This window comes from Lepeophtheirus salmonis, chromosome 2 (assembly GCF_016086655.4).
Source record: "Lepeophtheirus salmonis chromosome 2, UVic_Lsal_1.4, whole genome shotgun sequence".
Classification (NCBI taxonomy): domain Eukaryota; kingdom Metazoa; phylum Arthropoda; class Copepoda; order Siphonostomatoida; family Caligidae; genus Lepeophtheirus; species Lepeophtheirus salmonis.
Window position 1 is genome coordinate 18713075 of NC_052132.2, and position 19301 is coordinate 18732375.

The 19301-nt window shown below is 33.4% G+C and overlaps 1 non-coding gene across 1 annotated transcript; it reads right to left on the minus strand.

The window, feature by feature from the left end:
• Window positions 1-9690: 9690 nt before the first annotated feature.
• TRNAM-CAU (transfer RNA methionine (anticodon CAU)) lies at window positions 9691-9763 on the minus strand. Its single transcript has one exon. It is a non-coding gene; the product is annotated as a tRNA-Met (tRNA).
• Window positions 9764-19301: the final 9538 nt, after the last annotated feature.

Consider the following 19301-nt stretch of genomic DNA (forward strand, 5'->3'; position numbering starts at 1 on the left):
CCTGGAGATGCCCAATTGTTTGGAATGCGCGAATGGAAATTCATGGATCACTTTCAGTGGTCATTTTCTCGACTGGTACGTAAGCTAGTTAGCTCAGATTTGTTTTGTTTTGTAACTAATTATTCAAGCTTTAATATATAGAAATATTAATGAATGTCAATTACTCAACTTTAATATATTATCGTATTAGTAAGTGTTGAGTTTTCAATGAACCACCCGGTAGAACATTTGCTAATGTCAATCGTAGAAAAATGTCAAAGAATAAGAAACTGTTAAAAATATTTAAGTAGATATATTATTTGTTTTTCTGGTACTGTAAATATTTGATATACAAATATTTTTCTATATAATATCTGATTAAAAGTCACATGTCCAAATGATTTTTAAGGCCTATGTAGCTTTAGTCTACATATAAGACATTTTAGCAAATAATATATTATACGTATTTATTTGCTTAGTATACATATTTGCATACATTATAGAAAAACTTTTTAGTTTTGAATAAACTTACACCAACTTAAGTGTTTCATCTTTATTTTTGCATTGCTAACTTTTTTTACTTTTTATCCCCAAAGAGATTAAAACCTCCAAAGATTTAACGTAAAGCTTAAAATATAATTATCGACATGTGAAGATGTTGGATGTATGCAAAGGCCTTAAATCCTGTATCGTACAGAGAAGGGGCCCAAACTCGCAGTAACATTTAATAACGATTTTATTCCCCTTATCTTTGATATTGAGGTTTCATTACACAACCAAACGACAGCTGAAAAACAAACAAAAAGTTTTTTTTAAATCCCAAACCTCTATGTATAAAAATGTCGGATCAACCACAAAAAAGGCAACACCTCTGCAATCTTCTTCAAGACGCTGTCAGTGCTAAGAAGGCTGCAGATATCGTTGGCGTCTCTGTCTGGAATGCCTACAATATCAAGAAGTCAATTACAGCCCATACAGCCAAGAAGAACCAAAACTTATACAGCAACAATATGGCTGCCTTCTGGCCTACCTCCATGTGACCCTTCTCCACCTCTCACTATAACCCCTGAACTTCGCAGTTTGAGGTGTCTGAATGACCTCAGAGGCAAAAAAAAAAATAAAAATATATATATACATAAATAAAATCAGTCGGCACATGCTTGTTTATTTTTGCCAGTCTACTTCCTAAATCTTAGAATGTTCTGTTCTACTAATTTTGGTTTCCACGTGTTATATATACAAAAAAACAAAAACAAAAAAAAAAGACAGACTTATAAATATATGTACATAATATATAAACGTTTAAGGGGGCTCAAGTCCCCCAAAAAGGTACTTGCTTGCCACTGAATTTACCATGCAGCCTCAAATTTGGGCCTTTAATGGTCTTTTCCATATTTTTCGGGATATGAGCACTTAGGAAGACAGCAAAAAAATATTTGACATTGTGTTGCTTTGTGCAATTTCGGTACTTATAACCTTATGATGTATCTATGTATATACAGGGTTCGGAAGCAAAACGGGGACTGAATGACTGATTTCAGAAAAATGTAAATCATTTTATTTTTTGATAAATAATTTTGAAATTTATTAAACCAAAACTTTGAGACACGATCTTTGTGACCATGTTCACTCGATATGGCCGCCCTCAGCAGCAATCTCAGCCTCCACACGCAGTGGAAAGCCTTTCAGGAGCAGATGATTAACTTCTCGGACAAGTTGTTCCCCTCCTTCACAATGGCTGCCTTCAAGGAGTCCACGTTTGGGTCAGATGTCCGGTTAGTCTTCTTCTCCAAAGTGCCCCACACAGCAAAGTCCAACGGGGTCAAATCCGGCAAAGATGATGACCACATGTCCTCGGGCCAAAAATCAGCCATGTTGACACCGCAGAACTTCTGACATTTGGCTGATGTGTGTGAAGGTGCACCATCTTGGGTCCACGCATAGTTGGCTTCTGGGTAGGTGGCCTTGAGCCATGGCGGTATGGTGAACCTCAGCACCTTGCAGTAGGACTCCTGACCGATTTTCTCCTCAGCCTTAAGAAAGAAGGGAGGCATCTTCTTGCAGTCGGACGCCACGACCCCCAGGACGATTGTTTGGTCCGGATGTTTTGATCCTTGATCCTCGTACGAACTTTCTTGCACCTCTGTAGTCTCATTTCCTTCAGTGTCTATCAACAGGTGGCGTGGAGTCCTTGTGTAAGTGGACAACCCCAAGTCCTCCTTCACAGCCCTTCTGATTGTCCCCTCTTCCATGTCAAACTCGTTAGAGAGGTGATTCATGGATTTTGTGGGGTCCACCTTGATATTCTTCTTCTGGTCCCCCAGAAATTCAGAATCCCTTTTCAAGTTATGTCCCCCACTTCCTTCTTTGCTTGATAGATCTTTTCCATCCTTTTTTATCTTGGTCACCTTGAAAATGAGGCTCCTGAAGCACTTCACAATGTCCATAATCTCTGCCACATCAATTTTTGCATCCAGAAGGTCTAAGATCCTCTGACTTTTTCTTCTTGCTCACTCATGATTAAAGATTTGAGAAATGGCTATTATTATTACTTATGCAAAAAGGACAGGAGATTCGGAATATTCTAGGAAAAAGTCACAAAACATCTCGATTTATTTACATAATTTGCATTTATTAACAGTCCACGTTATGCTTCCGAACCCTGTATATAGATAGAAAGCAAGCCATTTTTTATATCCTTGTCCATAGCCAAAGGAGCATATACATATATGTTTCTACTTCAAAAATACTTATCATAAATTAGATTCAAGCACTTTGCTCCACTTCAATATGGCTACTTAAGACTTGTAGAGATTTAATAATACAAAATATTCATATTTTTTGAAGTATGAATATCCCTACAAAGATAGGTATTCGTATCCATATACTCAAAATACCTAATGCCCCAAATAAAACCATTAATCAAAACCAAATCTCTCTTTCCCTCTCTTTCAAATGAGTATAATCATTAAAAACATATATTTTCTTGGCTTTTAGATTCTTTTGAAGTCCACAAAAGGATTATATAACTTTAGTTTCTTCATTATTTGAATTTTTGAAGAAAGTCTAATCAAGTTATTGTTTACTTTACCTCTACACATTTATACAAATATCAATATTATTAATTATTAAGGAGTTGTCATATCATTGTTTCCATATAAACATATCACCAGAGATGTAAAAAGTGTTGAAATCTTGGTGTAGATTAAAAATTCCATTGAAATCTGAACACTTACTATATGACATGTTAGGAGAGAACATGCCGTTTTCTGCTGTTATGCTAAACTATAAAGTTGATCAAATATATTCTAAGAGCTCATCAGAATTTTTGGAGATCATGAATGGAGGAAAACAAAAAATCATTCTCATATAATTAAGATAAGATAAGGAATCATCATATCCTTAATGATATTATATTAGGAATTTTCGTTTACTCTTTTGTAAATATACTTATTTTAGATGATGTAGAACCCATTCCCTTCACTTGAATAATTTATTTACTTTTACAGGGGACAATAGTCAAACCTATAAGGGTAATTATGAAATTGAAAAATTATCATTCTTAGTTAGGTAAGAATATTAAAATGTAATATTAACCTAAAAGTCAAGGTTAATAGAAATACAAGGTTAGACTATCATGTAATCAGGCTTGCTAGAATTTTCAATTAGATGTATCGTACCTACTATGGGGCAAGAAAAACAGATTTCCATAGAGCACACAACCACTCATCTTCTATGATGTCAATATTAAAAGGGTGGTGGAAATGGTATTTTTCTCTTAATTTGAATGTTTTATAAGAAGTGTGACAATCATCCAATTTAAGACGAATATGCTACCTTCTGTTGGATAACTTGTTGGAAAGGAAAATCCAACTTCATAATGCCCGTCTCGTAGAAGCAATTGGCAAAAAACTCGGGCACCCAATTTTCACAGACCTTTATTAAGGTCAAATATGTACTCCCAAGCCTGTTGGCCATATACAGTAATAAGTGGTAGTCACTTGGTTTCAGGTTCGGACTGTATGGTGAATGAATAATAAAATCCAGTTTAAGCTCCAGGAGCTTCTGGCGCGTTATCAAAGATGTGTGCGATCTGGCCTTGTCTTGATGATGTCTTGCTGCCATCCTATTCACAGAATGCACGCCACTTATGTTCGATTGCCAGCTTCAAACGGTCGAGTTATTTAAAATAGATGGCAGAATTATGAGAAAAAAATAATTGTTCGAACCGCTGTTGTACAACATGAACCGAAAAGTATCGGCCCCGTATATATCACAAATTTTCCTTTCAGGTAGTAAAGATGTACAATATGGCGAATTTCTTCCTATGAGATTTCCATAATTGACGCGTGATAATTCACGACTGAACTGGCCAGACACAATTCTCTCCAAAAAAGCGTTTGTAGTATAAACTACACCTTACAACACAATATAGTAAGATCCAATATGACCAATAATTAACAAGATATACATAGTTTAAAAAAGAGCGGTAAATACAAAATTACTTTTTCACAACATGATATATATTTTACACACGAAAAAGAATTAACTAACTTCCTTGACAAAAGTATATAATTCCAAAGACTAGCCGATATATGATAAGAACTATGCTTGAAAATGTATAAATTTGTTTTTGGGATATATAAGGGATTATGATCAGTGAGTCTCATTTCGTGGAAAAGGTCCCCTTTTTTTGTATCAAGGGTGATAGGTTTATCTTTTTTATTAAAATTCGATGGATCATCTATGATGGCGTCAATTATTCTTCTTTTAACTGTTATATGGATCTCCAAATCATCTTCCGAGCTATGTGGATCCGGCCCCGTTCTACTGGAAATATAGTTAACTTTCTTCTAATTCTTCATAGTATAGCTGATACAGGAAATAACTTTTTCTTCCATAATATCAAGAAAGCAATCTTTTGATAAACGTCCTGATAATGTTGTTTGCTCTGACAAAGTAAGGCTTCCAATCCATTTTGGATAAAGTTGTAGAAGGAGTTTTAGCAGAGGTTGGGACAGAAGAAGACAAATGTATGTGATCGTTTTTTGTGTATTCGTCTCCATTGGAAAATAATTTGAAGTCTGTGACAAGATAGTTAGGTGATGTGTTAACGAAGATCTCAAGTCTTAGTCTTACAAGATACAAACCACTCAGATTTGTGGCCCCCAACAGTCCTGATCTTAATCCAATGCATTATTCGTCTGGGCTACCTTAAGGTACACACTAATATACGTCTTCACAAAACTAATTCAAGTCTGGTGGCCACCATCAAGGAGCGATTTGCATCTATGCCAAGGGACCTTGTCATCAAGGCTTGTTTCCGATTCAGAGGCCATATTGAGGGTGAGGGCGATTATATCGAGTAAGTGTCTAGACCCATGACAAACATATTTCAAATTGTCAGGGTTACCATATTATTTTTTGGTTTATTTCAGCATTCCGGTAGGTCTTATTTTCTACAACTGTAGTTCTTATGGATTCAATGCATGAGGTTTGATTGTTAGTAATCCAATTTATAATATTGGTTTCTTTTCTACACTTCTTAACAGTTTTAGAGCATGAAAGTGAATGCAATGCAATGTACATATTCTTTTTCAATAAATCAAATTAATGATATCCGTTGAAAATAGGCAAAGGCCTCTATGTAGGCCTCATATGTATATTGAAATTTGAAATTTGATTTAATAATACCATTAATATATTCATTAAATGATTAGAATATGCATATAAAAACTCTCCCTATTTGGTAGATTGTCCTTAGACAACCTCTTCTACTTTGTTGTCCCTCGTAATGAGATGTTTTTTCTTCCTCCTTGCTCTTAATTTTGCAGTGAGAATAAAGTAAAGATAATGTCCAGTGAATAATAAGTGCCATCTTAAATGATCCTTCATGGTAACATATTCAAAAAAAGGTTGTCCTTAGACAACCTCTTCTACTTTGTTGTCCCTCGTAATGAGATGTTTCTTCCTCCTTGCTCTTAATTTTGCCCCAAGCCATCTTAAATGATCCTTCGGGAAGTAACCTCGCTCACGCTCATCTTCTTGGCCATAACGCGAATCGTCTTCATAGAATTTCTAACAAGGGGGTTTTTGACACGCATAATCACGGCCTTTGACATAATCACAGTTCGTTTCCAACCTTGACCAGACTTTTTGGCAACTGTTCTATGGATTTCAATTTGCTTTTTAATGCCATGTACGTTGCTTGTTATTGGTAATCTCGTTTGGGATGTTCTGGTGCACGAACATTTCCAGCAAAATAATTCTTTTGGCTTCCATTTTGATGTCTTTGAAGAATTAACTAATATTTATAAATACAAACTATTGTAAAGGATTATTAGACTATAGCACAGCCTCACCTTTGTAAAAATTCATAGCAAAACTACAGCTGTGAGCATTTATATTGGTGTCAACCTAAATATAACGGATGGTGTATATGTAAACAAAGTGGCGAGACACCCTTTCTTGGCAAATTGAATTTTTTTCTCCTCTCAAGATGTAGCTTTTAATAATGCCACACATGACGTCATTTTCTCATTATTCCTTATGACACAAATCATTTTTTCTTTCTTTGGCAGAATACTAAAAGAATATTAAAAGGTTAAATTTAGGAATATTGTATAGTTAGTTATATTAAAGTATACAATACGCCTCTAGCGGGAAGAAAAGTTATAAATTTCCCATAATAAAAGTCCCATAAATTTGTACAAATATTGCTCACGTGGTCTTTCTATTGCTACTTGGTGTATCGCTTTGGAAGGACCACGCGTGCTCAAGTACGAAAAACACCTTTTTCTATAGACATTGCTGCTTATTGGACTGGAATATCACAAGATAATTGATGAATGAAACCATCTTTTGGTGAAGAAAAACTTACTAATTAGAAAGCGTGACTAATTATATGAGATAAAACCAATGGCAATAATAATTTTTTTTTAAACTTTTATACTTTAGAAGGAAATAGTAAATTACAATGTGAAACTTTTCTTTTATCATATAAAAACTTTTTTGTGTCAATTGATAATATATTATAAAGGCTTACTTTGTACTTTTTTTTATAGGTTTGTTATTCTTTCTGGAATAAAAGTATGAATCACGAGCCTTTGTAGAGAAAGTAATTAAGGCATTTTTAATTGTGAGAGAGAAAACAAGTTTATTTAAATGATACGTGCATAACATCTCTGTTTTAATATATTTCTTTAGTATCAAAATTTACTGGAACAAGCTAATTTAACACACCAATCCTACATCAGTTTGTTTATTGACCTAAATAATAGTTGCAACATTGGACGGCCAAAAAGATTTGACTGGTTATATCTGTAATTAGATGTAATTAATAGGCGATTTAAATTGGTATGTTGAGGTAATAACAAAAAGTTTGTCCCTGGTCATCCCTATCTAATTAAAAAGAAAATAAAGATAATGTAGTCATATCAATGAACTATTGCAGGTGTGTTCGTACAGCATCGAACCTATATACAGGGTACCTTTTGGACCCTTTGTCCTTTTGGAAACGGAGCATAAGTACTAGTGTTGGGGTTCGATGTTTCGGTCTGAAACCGTTATATTTTTTGTTGGACCAAATTAGTTCGGTCAACAAAAAAGCCCCGTCTGGACCGGTCTCATATAAAAATTCGGTCTAGATCCGTCCATAGGAAATTTTTTGTCTAGTTCGGTACCAAAAAAATCAGTCTAGACTGATTTTATAGATAAATTGTTTATAAGATGACGTCATATGTTTTGTCAGGTACAATAAGGTTATACAAAGTTTAAACAGAGATAGCTCGGATTAATTTGGATCTCGCCGTCTCTTATATGTATACAGTATTTGTTCTAGAACTGATTGTGTCCTTTTGATTTTTTTTTGGAAAAAATAAATGACAGTTGATCTTGGAAAAAAAAAAAAAAAAAAAAAAAAAAAAATCGGTACATAAATTGAGACAGAAAAAAAATCAGTCCATAAGTGAGGCCGAATCAAAATCGGTCTACAAAATGAGATCTAAAAAATCGGTCCACGGTCTGAGTCTGGGGTCTGGACCAAAAAGTTGGTCTAGAAAAAATCACTTACGAACGAACCGAAAATTAAAAAAAATTGGTGCTGGACCGAGTCTCAACACTAATAAGTACATCACAGCTGATTACTTGGTTTATTTTTCAAAAAGAATAAATTATTAAATAGTCATGACTAGGGGTTTGGGAATTGTGTTTCGAGCAAACACGCCCGCAAATAGAACTTCCCCTATCTGGTTCCTCTGTTTTCTTTCGTACATAAACAAAGCTTGATTCATAAATAAAACTTGATGGCCGATGGGTAATTTCGAACATACTTTTAAAATATCTTAATTATGATTTTTTTTAACATTAAAACTTATCTGAAAATTTACTACACATAAAAGCTTTCTTTTATCAAAATATACCTGTAATCTGGTCCTATTCAATCAAAATTATATTATCAAGAAAAGGTCTTAATGTTAGTTATAATTGATTGTATTCTACAAATAGTATTAAACATCATAACATAAAAATTAGGTTACAAATATCAATATATGTACAAGGTGGATATAATGCAACCTATATTAATTTGTCCATGAGCCTGTAGATGTCGATTCCTGACATGGGGGGCGTAAAACCATTTAGATAAAAACATACCTGTCACGAAAATCTAAGTCTAAGGGAGAAATAGTCTTAAATTTGGTCAAAATCGCGAGGAAGAAGTTGCGTATAATATTATACAATGACGCAATGGTAATGTGTGAGCCCCTAGAATAGAAATCATCTTAATGGACGTCTCGTATATTATTGATATATATTTTCCGTATAAATAAATATATATTATATTATGTAAGACAAAATATGTTGACATTAAATTAAAGAACATCAAACCCATCATTATATGGGACAATCGGTAGTGCTTAAAAAGCATATCTAAGAAACTGTTAGACCTGAGATACAAGTACAAGTCATTCTTGAAAGAACATTCAAGGCTGTCGTCTGATAAGGAGATCAAATTGACCAAAGGCTGGAAATGATTTAGGCATCGTATTAAGGCAATTATTAGAGCTGAGGGCTCACATATTCAATGGAAATTGTGCCGAGCACTATTTTCAGATGAATTTCTTTTATGAATGTCCTCACAAAAGCTCTTGTTCAAATTTTACTCTTGGGAAATTGAAAAAAATAACATTTGTACCACATGATATGATTAACCCTTTATGTATATGAAAAAAATTAAATGTTTGATATACAAATAAGGGATGATTAAGTTAGTTAACATAAAATAATTGATGATTTGAAGATCAGAAATCACTTTTTGCATCAGCAGAAAAACTACTTATTCTATCTTCAGTTGTTTTTGTCAGTTGACATTTACCAATTTACAGGAGCTGACTTTTCATATTTACAAATTCAAAAGGGTTCACTTGCCAGAGCTTAACATAGTAAACATAATTTATTTTTAAAATTTTCCTTTTCTATTTAAATTTGAGGTTGTGAGTGGAAACAAATTTCCTTGTGGATTAGGTTGTGAGTAATCCATTTTTTGCACTTATACTCATTAAAAAAAAGAAAATTCAATTTCCTGTGTATTTCTTAGAAATAAAAATATATAAATCTCCTAAAGAAGGAATTTAAAATCATTGTCGAGAGGATTTGGCAATATAATTGTTAAGCATTAGAGGACAAAATCCGCCCCAACCAGAAAAAATTCATTGCCCCGGGTGAGGCTCGAACTCACGGCCTTCAGATTATGAGACTGACGCGCTGCCTACTGCGCTACCGAGGCTTGATGTACTTATGTGGTAACTTCTTCTTACTAATAAATACAATACCTGCTTTATATAAGTCCGCAAATTTTAAAACTTTAAATATTTTAGTCATTATAACTATTGAAAATGTGCTTATTTGAATACCACCCTTACAAAATGTACAATTCTCTTAATGTGGCTCTTTCATTGGAAAGTTTACCAACTCCAAATTTAGTATTAGACCCATTATAACTTTTTTATTGTAGCGAAAGATCTCAGATAATATCGATCACATTCTGTTAGTTTAATAGTATCTCTCTCTCTCTCTCCATATAATTTATTTTTCTCTTTGAAGCCTTGCCTGGTACATGATATAATTTGAATATTACCTTTCAATTATTTATTTGGTATCATATATCACACAAATGCTTTTACCAGATTTGCATTAAAAAAAAAAAACTATTCATAACCTTAAATTGGTATTGAAACTGATCACAGCGCTTCTTCCCAAAAATGCCCTATGAATTTTGTTGTCAGCTGTTGATTCCCTCCCCTGACTTGATACATCATGGCTATTACAATTTCTCATTATTTATATGAATAAATTTTGGCTAACCACAAAATGATTTTGGGCCTTTTTTTGGTTTTTTGAGGAAAGGTTGTGTGATACAAGGTAACGACTTGAGTAGAGTTATATTTGATCTAAGAAATAAGAATGGAGTCATATCATATGCCTTATAGAATTAATTTATATGACTAATGTTAATGAAAAATGATAGGGTCAATTAAAAAGATTGTAAGTAACCTCCTTCTATACAACATTTTTTTTATTTTCTGTCCATTTCACGTAAATATAATCCAACCTTCACCCCCTTTTGACACTCAGGAAAATACACAAAAAATGGACAATGTGAAAATACTGATTTTGGTAAATATAAAGCAACTTTTCAAATGATCTTGTTATTTATTTATCGTCATGTTTCTTCTTCAACCATAATTAAGATACATATTAAAGCTAACTTGCGAATCCTCTTCTTCCTGTACTTACTTAATTCCCTTTTTTAATTCGCATTAAATAAATCTTCCCCCTTTTACGTCAGTACAATAATTCCTTCTTTTTTTTTTTTTTTTTTGCATTTCGAAAGAACTTTGAAACGCGGGGAATCGATCTTGTTTCCTGAAAAAAATCAGCTCATTATCAAAAAAACAAGCTTGCCCTCCATAGGCCAGGAATATGGTCTGATCAGAATGAAGCAAAGCCCTACAAAGCAAAGTAAGTAACTCAGAATTCTGAACAACTTTTCTTTTATGTCTAAAATATGTATCTGTCCCAGGTTTTGAAGTTTTTATCAGGGTTTTCCGAGCGGGGCGAACCGAAATCAGACACACACATAAATTATTATAATATTATGTAGGACAAAATGATGTAAGACAGTTTAGATTCAGTTTAGTAACGGGCTAAGGCTCAGCCAGGGAGTACTTTAGAGACTAAAGTACTCCCTGGCTCATTGCATTATATTATTTTTTTCTCTCAACCTGTTATCATTATTCATTCATTCTATAGGAGAGAACATCCAAGTATTGAGTAACACTCAGTATTTTTTTTGGAGTTATCATCAATTTTATTAAAGTAAAGTTTGTTGCTTCGTCAACGACCAATAACTTCGGGTAAAGTGGTTACTACCGCTAGACAATAAACATTTATATTTCTGTTTACTGCATTTGAGGAAGTATCGACATATTAAATGGTTCTTTAAAACAGAAACTTTCAAAAGGAACTTTGACTTTTCCAAATGCTCTTATTCATCGTTTATAGATAAGGATAGAACAGAAAAAAATAGAAATTTCCTTATATTTGTTGACATAAGATTGTGTTTTTCATCTTTTTTTCATAATATATTGAACAAATAATAAAGAGATTTTTATTTCTTCAAAAATGAAATATACAGTAATATCTTTAGTTTACGAGTAAACCAACATACAAATTTTTTGAGCTACGAGCAGGATTATGAGTAAGAAATTTATATTCACATTCAAACTGGTCGAGAATTGGTGACGGGATGAAAGAGCCCCTTCAAGCTTTTGTATTATATCTATATACAGGGAGCGGGGATCAGATTGTCACCTACTTTAAACCTTGATAACTTGAAGACGACATTATCAAATAAAAAACCGGTTACCAAATAGGAAAGCTATTCTCGTCAGCTGACGATACATAGTTCAGTTAGCATCATGCCGTCATCATATGAGGAGATAAAGAGCTATAAGTGGAACGAGGAGCTTTCGAGGTCCACCGTGTCATGGCATTGGTTAATAATGGAGGTGAAATCTCCAATTCAACGATTGCTTCAACCTTAGGAGTGAATTTACGGACTGTTCAGCGTATCCGTAGGAAGCTAGAGGACACCTGGGATGTTGATGCTACCATAAAGAGGACACCCAAGAAGGAGGGCGCCGACAGGAAGGTCAGGGACATAGGCCAAATAGCTGAGGCGACTACAAGATCTAAGTCAAGGCCTCGAAGGTCGGACAAAATGGTTGCTGCCGTGAAAAAGTCTGTTGAAGACAAGAGAGGCAAGGTCACCGTCACCGGCCTCTCCAGGGAGTTCAACGTCAGCAGAAGGACCATGGATCGGCTAGTTAAGAAAGATCTTGGCCTTAAGGTCTACAAGAGAACCCCACGTCAAGCTCTCAAGCCTAGAGAGAAGGAAATACGCCTCGCAAGGTCGAAGATTTTTCTCAACATGCTTAAGAAAAAGGCCTCACTCGCCTGATTGTTAGCCGCTTGACTTCACAGTGTTTGGGCGTTTAAAGAGGATGCTGTCGGGAGTCCAATACAAGTCCAAGGACCAACTGAAGTCTGCCCTCAAGAATGCCTGAGCCAACTTCGACCAGACCTTCATTGCCAAGTCATGCAGCAAGTTCCGGTCCAGTCTGGACCTGGTAGTGGCGAACACTGAAGGCCATATTGAGTAGACATGTGTCTAAGACTCTCATCTTTCATGTTAAATAAATTAATTTGTCGACCACGTCAAAATTACAGAATTATTTCACTATTTTTAAAAATTTCAGAGTGTTCAGTTTTAGACGTGCACACATGTATAGGACCTTTATATTTAATGAAATGTGTTATTTTGAAATTTTAGAAAAAAGTTACGTTATCAACTTCAAATATCTTACTCACTTATATGTACTAAAAAATTGTGGAGATGAGACGTTAATCTTTTATTTTTGTCAAAGAATTGCCAAATCGAAATTCACAAAGAAATTAGAAAAATGTTTTGCACTAATTTTGCAAAAAAGTAATAAGTAGCGTTAATTGTCACTCTAAAGAGGAACACAAACCACCCAAAATTTATTTTCTCGAAAAAATAACACTCCATAACTTGCTCATTTTTGCAAATACTACAAAAACTAGTTAATAAATAGTTTTGAAAATTAAAAATATTTATAGTTATTGTATTCAGATTTTTCAATTTAATTATCAAAATACATCATCGTTTAGTAGCACCTTTTCTTTAAAATTGTAGTTTGATTAAATAAAAGAGTATAAAAAGTGAAAAATAGAGAAAAAAATTGTAACATTATTCAGAAAATGAGAGATTACACATCAATTTTTATGTGTCCAATTTATATGCAAACGAATCTGCAGACAAATTTCTACCAACAATATTCTATTGAAAATCCATTTTTTTTGGACCAGAAATACAAAAAAGTTATTCTTATTAGTATAGTTCTTTGTTTTTAAGACGGGAGTCATTTTTTGATTTATAACTCAACCACATCTCTAGTCTCCTTGAGCTCCAAAAAACAACAACAACCTTTGTTTCGAGTATTAAATAAGGCTCCCTTATATGACCCTTCAAAAATCAGCATCCCCGTTTTTGCTTGAACAAGTTCAAAAGAGACACGTAGGCAAAGTTACAGTATCCTAGGCCCAACGGGGTGTGTACAAATAAAAGGCACACACACACAAACTGTATGATATCTGTATACAAATTATAATTAATCTGTATAATTCCAATAGTAACACACTATTTTGTTCGAATAGTAATAACCGTGGGTTATTTATCGATTCTTTCGGAATTAGTATTCAGTAGAAATCTAAAAGTAATCCGGATTTTATTTTATTCAGGTTCGAAATTTGAGTCAAATTCGAAACGAGTATGCGTCTAATTTTTGTTTCAGATTTGGATCCGAAAGTTGGGGTCCCCTCAATTTACTCAAACATTTAGGTCTAAAGGTATGACCCTAAGTTCAATAAAGACTTACACTCATTGCTCCCAAACAAATCCCCAATTACTATCCGTTTTTCACGTGCATACTTTATACTTAAATGTTCTCTCTTCAAGAATTAAATAATAAGGATGACAGTTTAAAAAAATACGAAATCATGTTCAAGTTCTATTTAGAACTTGAACATGATTTCGTATTTTTAAAATACAAAAGTATAGAAAGTAAAACATATCTTATACAACTCTAACTATCAAAATACATATTGATGAAAATGAAAACTTACCTTTATGTGGATTTACTTCCTATTCCATTGTAGGCATGAAGTTGAAAATGAAAAATGTAGCAAGATTTAAATGAAATATAAATATGAAAGTAAAAATAACAAAAAACTTCAGTTATAAAGTTATTTATATTTTTCATCTTATAAAATATTAATTTACTTTTCTTAAAATTATAAAGCAAAAAAATAAAAAAAATACATGTATTTTTCTTTGTGTTCTCCTATGTTATTAGAGTTCTACATAATCTAAGAAGCTTCTTTAAGTAGAGTAAATCAATAATCTCTTTAACAACAAGGAGGGAATGAAATCCCAATACTATTACGTTTTTTTCTAAGCTGATTAATATTAATATTAATAAAATTACCGCAAGAAACAAAAATACATACAAAAAAATAGCTAAAGGCCTTAAACCTTAAGGCCTCAGACTGATTCCTCAGATATATTATGTGCATCTTTTTATACGATATATCTAATTATACTATTTTATATCTTGAGACATATAATCATTGTACATTAGGCTGGTTTGTTTTGTTTCACATGCGTTTAGGAAATAATCTATACAAAATGTCATTGCCCTACGATGATCCCCCCCAACATGTTTAGATAGTACATTTAGTTCAAATTTTGAAAAGAGACAAAAGTTGGTTATTTGTCAATAAGGATTTAAATACATTATTAGTCATTATTTTGCATAAATTACACAATGATAAGTGTTAGATCGGTCCCAGGACTGATTTCCGAATCCGTATTCCCCCTCTCTCTCTTATCGGTATAATCTTTTTTTACCATTGAACGGTCATAAAGATCGATACATCGATCTTTCATTCCAAAAGTCCTAGCTATCTGTTTATTTTCTTCAATCCTAGCTAAGATTAAAGAATATACGATAATAATACGTTCTAGTCACACATTTCCAAGAGGTAACTTATCTCTTTGAAAGAGGCTATGAATGATGATGAAACTCGAGCGACTTAAATGACGTAGTTAGTAGTAATTTCAGCTGTTGTACCTAGTTTACATAAAAATCGATAAGAACTGGTCCTAGGACAGACAAATTTTATTTGGACCGAACTGATAGGACTTCAGTCTTTTTTTTTTTTAAAGAATAATCCAACACGATAACTATGATAGTCATTATTCCGAACTAAAAAAAACTTTCATGAAGTAGAATAGAGCCAATAGAAAGAATACCATAAGATAATTTGGATCTTTCCTTTTTGAAAATGTAAAAAAAGGATTCGTGCTATATGCGGAGAATCAAATTTTCCTTACCTTTGCTCTCTTCTTTCATTCCATAGAACAATTTTAGAACAAAAAACTTTCTTTACAACTTTGTATAGATTTTAAAAATATCTGTCAAAATTATTAAATGCAAAATAATTAAAAATATCTTTTTAGTATCTATATTGACTAAGTAAAGAGTTTTTGCCTTTTTTTCATAATTTGATCGAGATGTGTGACCTAAAGATGACTCGTAGAAGACTTTCATCATACCATATGACAACTTTTCCGCACTAGCCCTAATCGAAATTCGAAAAAAGTTGAAAATCGAACTGCTCCATTGTATATATTATAGTGTTCATTTCTTCAACTATGACGAGACGAAATGTACTTGTCAAAAAATGTTTCTGTTATTATAGTGTCAAAACTAAAACATTTTTTTGAATGTTTTGTCAGACTGTAATTTAGGAGTCTAAAATGGACGAAACAACATGAAACTAATATATATGAATATATTTAAACCTTTTTTCTAAAAGAGAAGGGGAAAAAGCATAGACAAGTGGGTACATAGAGGGCGCTTAAAATAGTTTTTCCTGTTGAAGGAAAGTGAAATCATTTCTATAAATTTAATCATTGAATTAATATTACGTATATATTTTTCTCGTTTTTTAAAGTATTTAATTTATTAATATTTGCCTCCATACACAAATGTTTCAATTATCATTTTAGAAAATTTTATAAAGCTGACAATTACCGTCTAAGCGATATTTTATTACGAAAACAGCTTTAAAAATAAAAAAACCTGGTCATATTATCAAGTCAAACGACTGTTATTTAACGACTACAAATCCAGAATGATTGAAACTTTGGCGAGTAACTGTCACCAGATGATAGAAATGTGACTAGCTTTTATTTATGACTTTTTGGATATTATCACGTTCAGGTCAGAAACTCATCCAATCACCCTCGTAGATACTTTGTTCGGTATCATTTTTTTGTGGATGCACCAATTTAATCGTCAATAGCCTTATAAATTTAGAATCACGATAATTCCCTCACCAGGTGATATTTTAGATTTCGAATGTTAAACTATTATGATCATCTCTGTTCCACGGATGCATGGGCAGCACTTTTGGACACCAATGTTGGTGGCGTGTTTTTGTCTGTCAAAAAATTGAAAAAATTCAAATTTATGTTTGTCTATTTAACTCGAATTTAAAAGTACATAATTTATTCCGGAATAATAATTAAAAAATCCAAAATTCTGAATACAATAAAACCCAGAAAATAAGTAAAATCCAACGTAAAATTTTTGTGTGATGGTCTCTTGGGGTTGATAAAAAATAGTCTAAATTCGTCATAATTACTAAAGGGTATTGTGTATGGCAATACTCCCATAGTTACGACTGCTTCGAAGATGACCGAAAAAATTTGCATTTACACGTCTTAAAAGTTAAAATGTCATGATATAAATTGCTAAAGTTCGGTAAATTAAATAGTCAGTCACAATAAAAAATCAACAGATTCCTAAGTAACAATCCTCTCAGTATGTTGCTAAACCAAATTTATGATTAATAATGTTTTGTTAATGTTTCATTTTTTATTTAAAAATAAAAAATTTATTTTATTACAATATATTATACTAACCTTTGTTTACTAGTTTTATGTAAATTAAACCCTGATCAATCTATTGTAGATAAATAAACCTACTCCTAACTTGCCTTGTCACAAATGTAGATCAAAGTGAAGATTGCTGAATACATGCACCAACTACATCTTCTCTTGTGCCTCTTTGTACAACTGGAAGTATTTCTCAACAACAAATAAAATTACTTTACCCTCAAATAAATTAGTATCCTGCGTAATATCTTGAATAGAATGGGGTATAACTATTTCAAAATATTACCAAAGTATTAATACACTTTTTCGAATTAGTTCTGCAATCTCACTATTTGGCTTAATTGAACAGGTTGAATTATCATCAATATTGATTGGAATCTGTTCCACCACCTTGCAGAAGATTTATAGCAATCCTAGACGAATCAGCTGGTTAATGAAATCTTCCCTTTACTTCTAATTTTTAATAGTAGAGTCTTATACAAAAATGTCACTACCTAGAAAACGATGCTCATGACTATCTAGATAAGTGTTTCTCAATTTTTTTGAGTCAAGGCACCTTTCATAATTGCAACCAATTCACCCCAGTTTGAAATATAATTAAAAATGACACTGCAGAGCCTAAATGCAAATGCTCTGTTTATTTAGAAGAGAGAGTACCGAACAGAGCATAATATGAACTGAAAAACATAATAAATTTAAGTATTGTGGGAACCATCACTTGGTTTGACAATTTTATGCCGCATAATTCTCTCACAAAATAAGAATGCATGCTGCATCCCCTGTACTAATGAAGCCAAATTTGAGGACATTGTCGTTGTATGACCTCTTTTTAGTCTTACCCGTATTTAACTTTGCAACGTTTGGTGAAAACTCAGAGCTGGTGTACGAAGGTTTGCCTGAAGTAGGCTGATGCTTCATTCCAAAGTCAATCATGTCCAGTTCTTGTGGAATCTTTCTTTTTAGAAAATGATCCATGATAATGTTTCTTTTCTTTATAGAAATCAAATATATTTTCCTCTTAAATGATTAAAAAAAATTGCACTGCCGTCACGGTGAACAAAATATTGCTACAGATATTTAAAGATACTTTTATATATGAATTTAAAATTATATCCTTTTTCATGTAAAGAGTGAGTACTTTTATATTCAAATATTTATTATATACAGGGTGTCCACAATAAATTGGAACTACTTTAAACTTCATACAGATCCAAAATGTGGATATTCGGGGTTAAATCAGAATAATATAAAAGGTTGCGTGAACAATACACTATAACTTCCACCACAATTGTTTTGACAACAAACAATAGTCATCATGGAACAAGCAAGGATAGATGCCATCCTAGAATTGGCTCGCGCGGGACACAAGCCCTCTGCTATCTACTAGCTTCTTAACTACCCCAAGACCACGGTGTACCTGGTCTTCAATGCCTGGGAGGTTGAGGGGAAGGTCTGTCGCAGGGCCCACAACATGCGAAGTGACCGAATCCGCACTCCCCGCTTCCTTGAAGGCCTGCGGAAGTCCATCAAGGCTTCACCGGGGACTTCCTTGTCCAGGTTGGCCAAGAACCGTGGAGTGAGCAAGCAGCTGGTCTCCAAGGCTGTGCATGAGGACCTCGGTCATACTGAATTGCCAAACAACACATCCTCACGGCATCCATGAAGGCCACCAGGCTCACCAACGGTAAGCGTCTCCTCAATGACCTGAAGAGCCATGGAGGAAGAATCATCTTCTTCTCCGAGTAGAAGAACTGGACTGTCGACAGAAGCCTCAACGTCCAGAATGACAGGTGGCTTGCCAAGGAGAGAGAAGAGGTCCGTGTGGTCTTCACCACAAAGTTCCGGGGCTCCATTACGAGGGAGTGGAATGCTGTCGATTCTGCGGAAGTCATCAGGGTCTGCAAATCCTTTAGGGGCAGGATGGAGAAGATGGTGGCTGCTGAGGGAGGACCTGTTGAATAAATTTATTGTTTAATATCATGTATAACTTTTTCATATTAACAAATACACTCCAAATTCCATTTTTTTCAAGCAGGTTGCATTTTAAGATAGTTCCAATTTATTGTGGATGCCCTGTATACATGCAATGTGAGATTTATTTATTTTTGTTAAGTTAGATGTCAAAATACTTTTTTTTTTGTTAGTACACTGCAATGTACCATGGCACTCACTTTAAGGAATTCTAATCTAGATAATATTTTATTTTATTGGCCTTTGG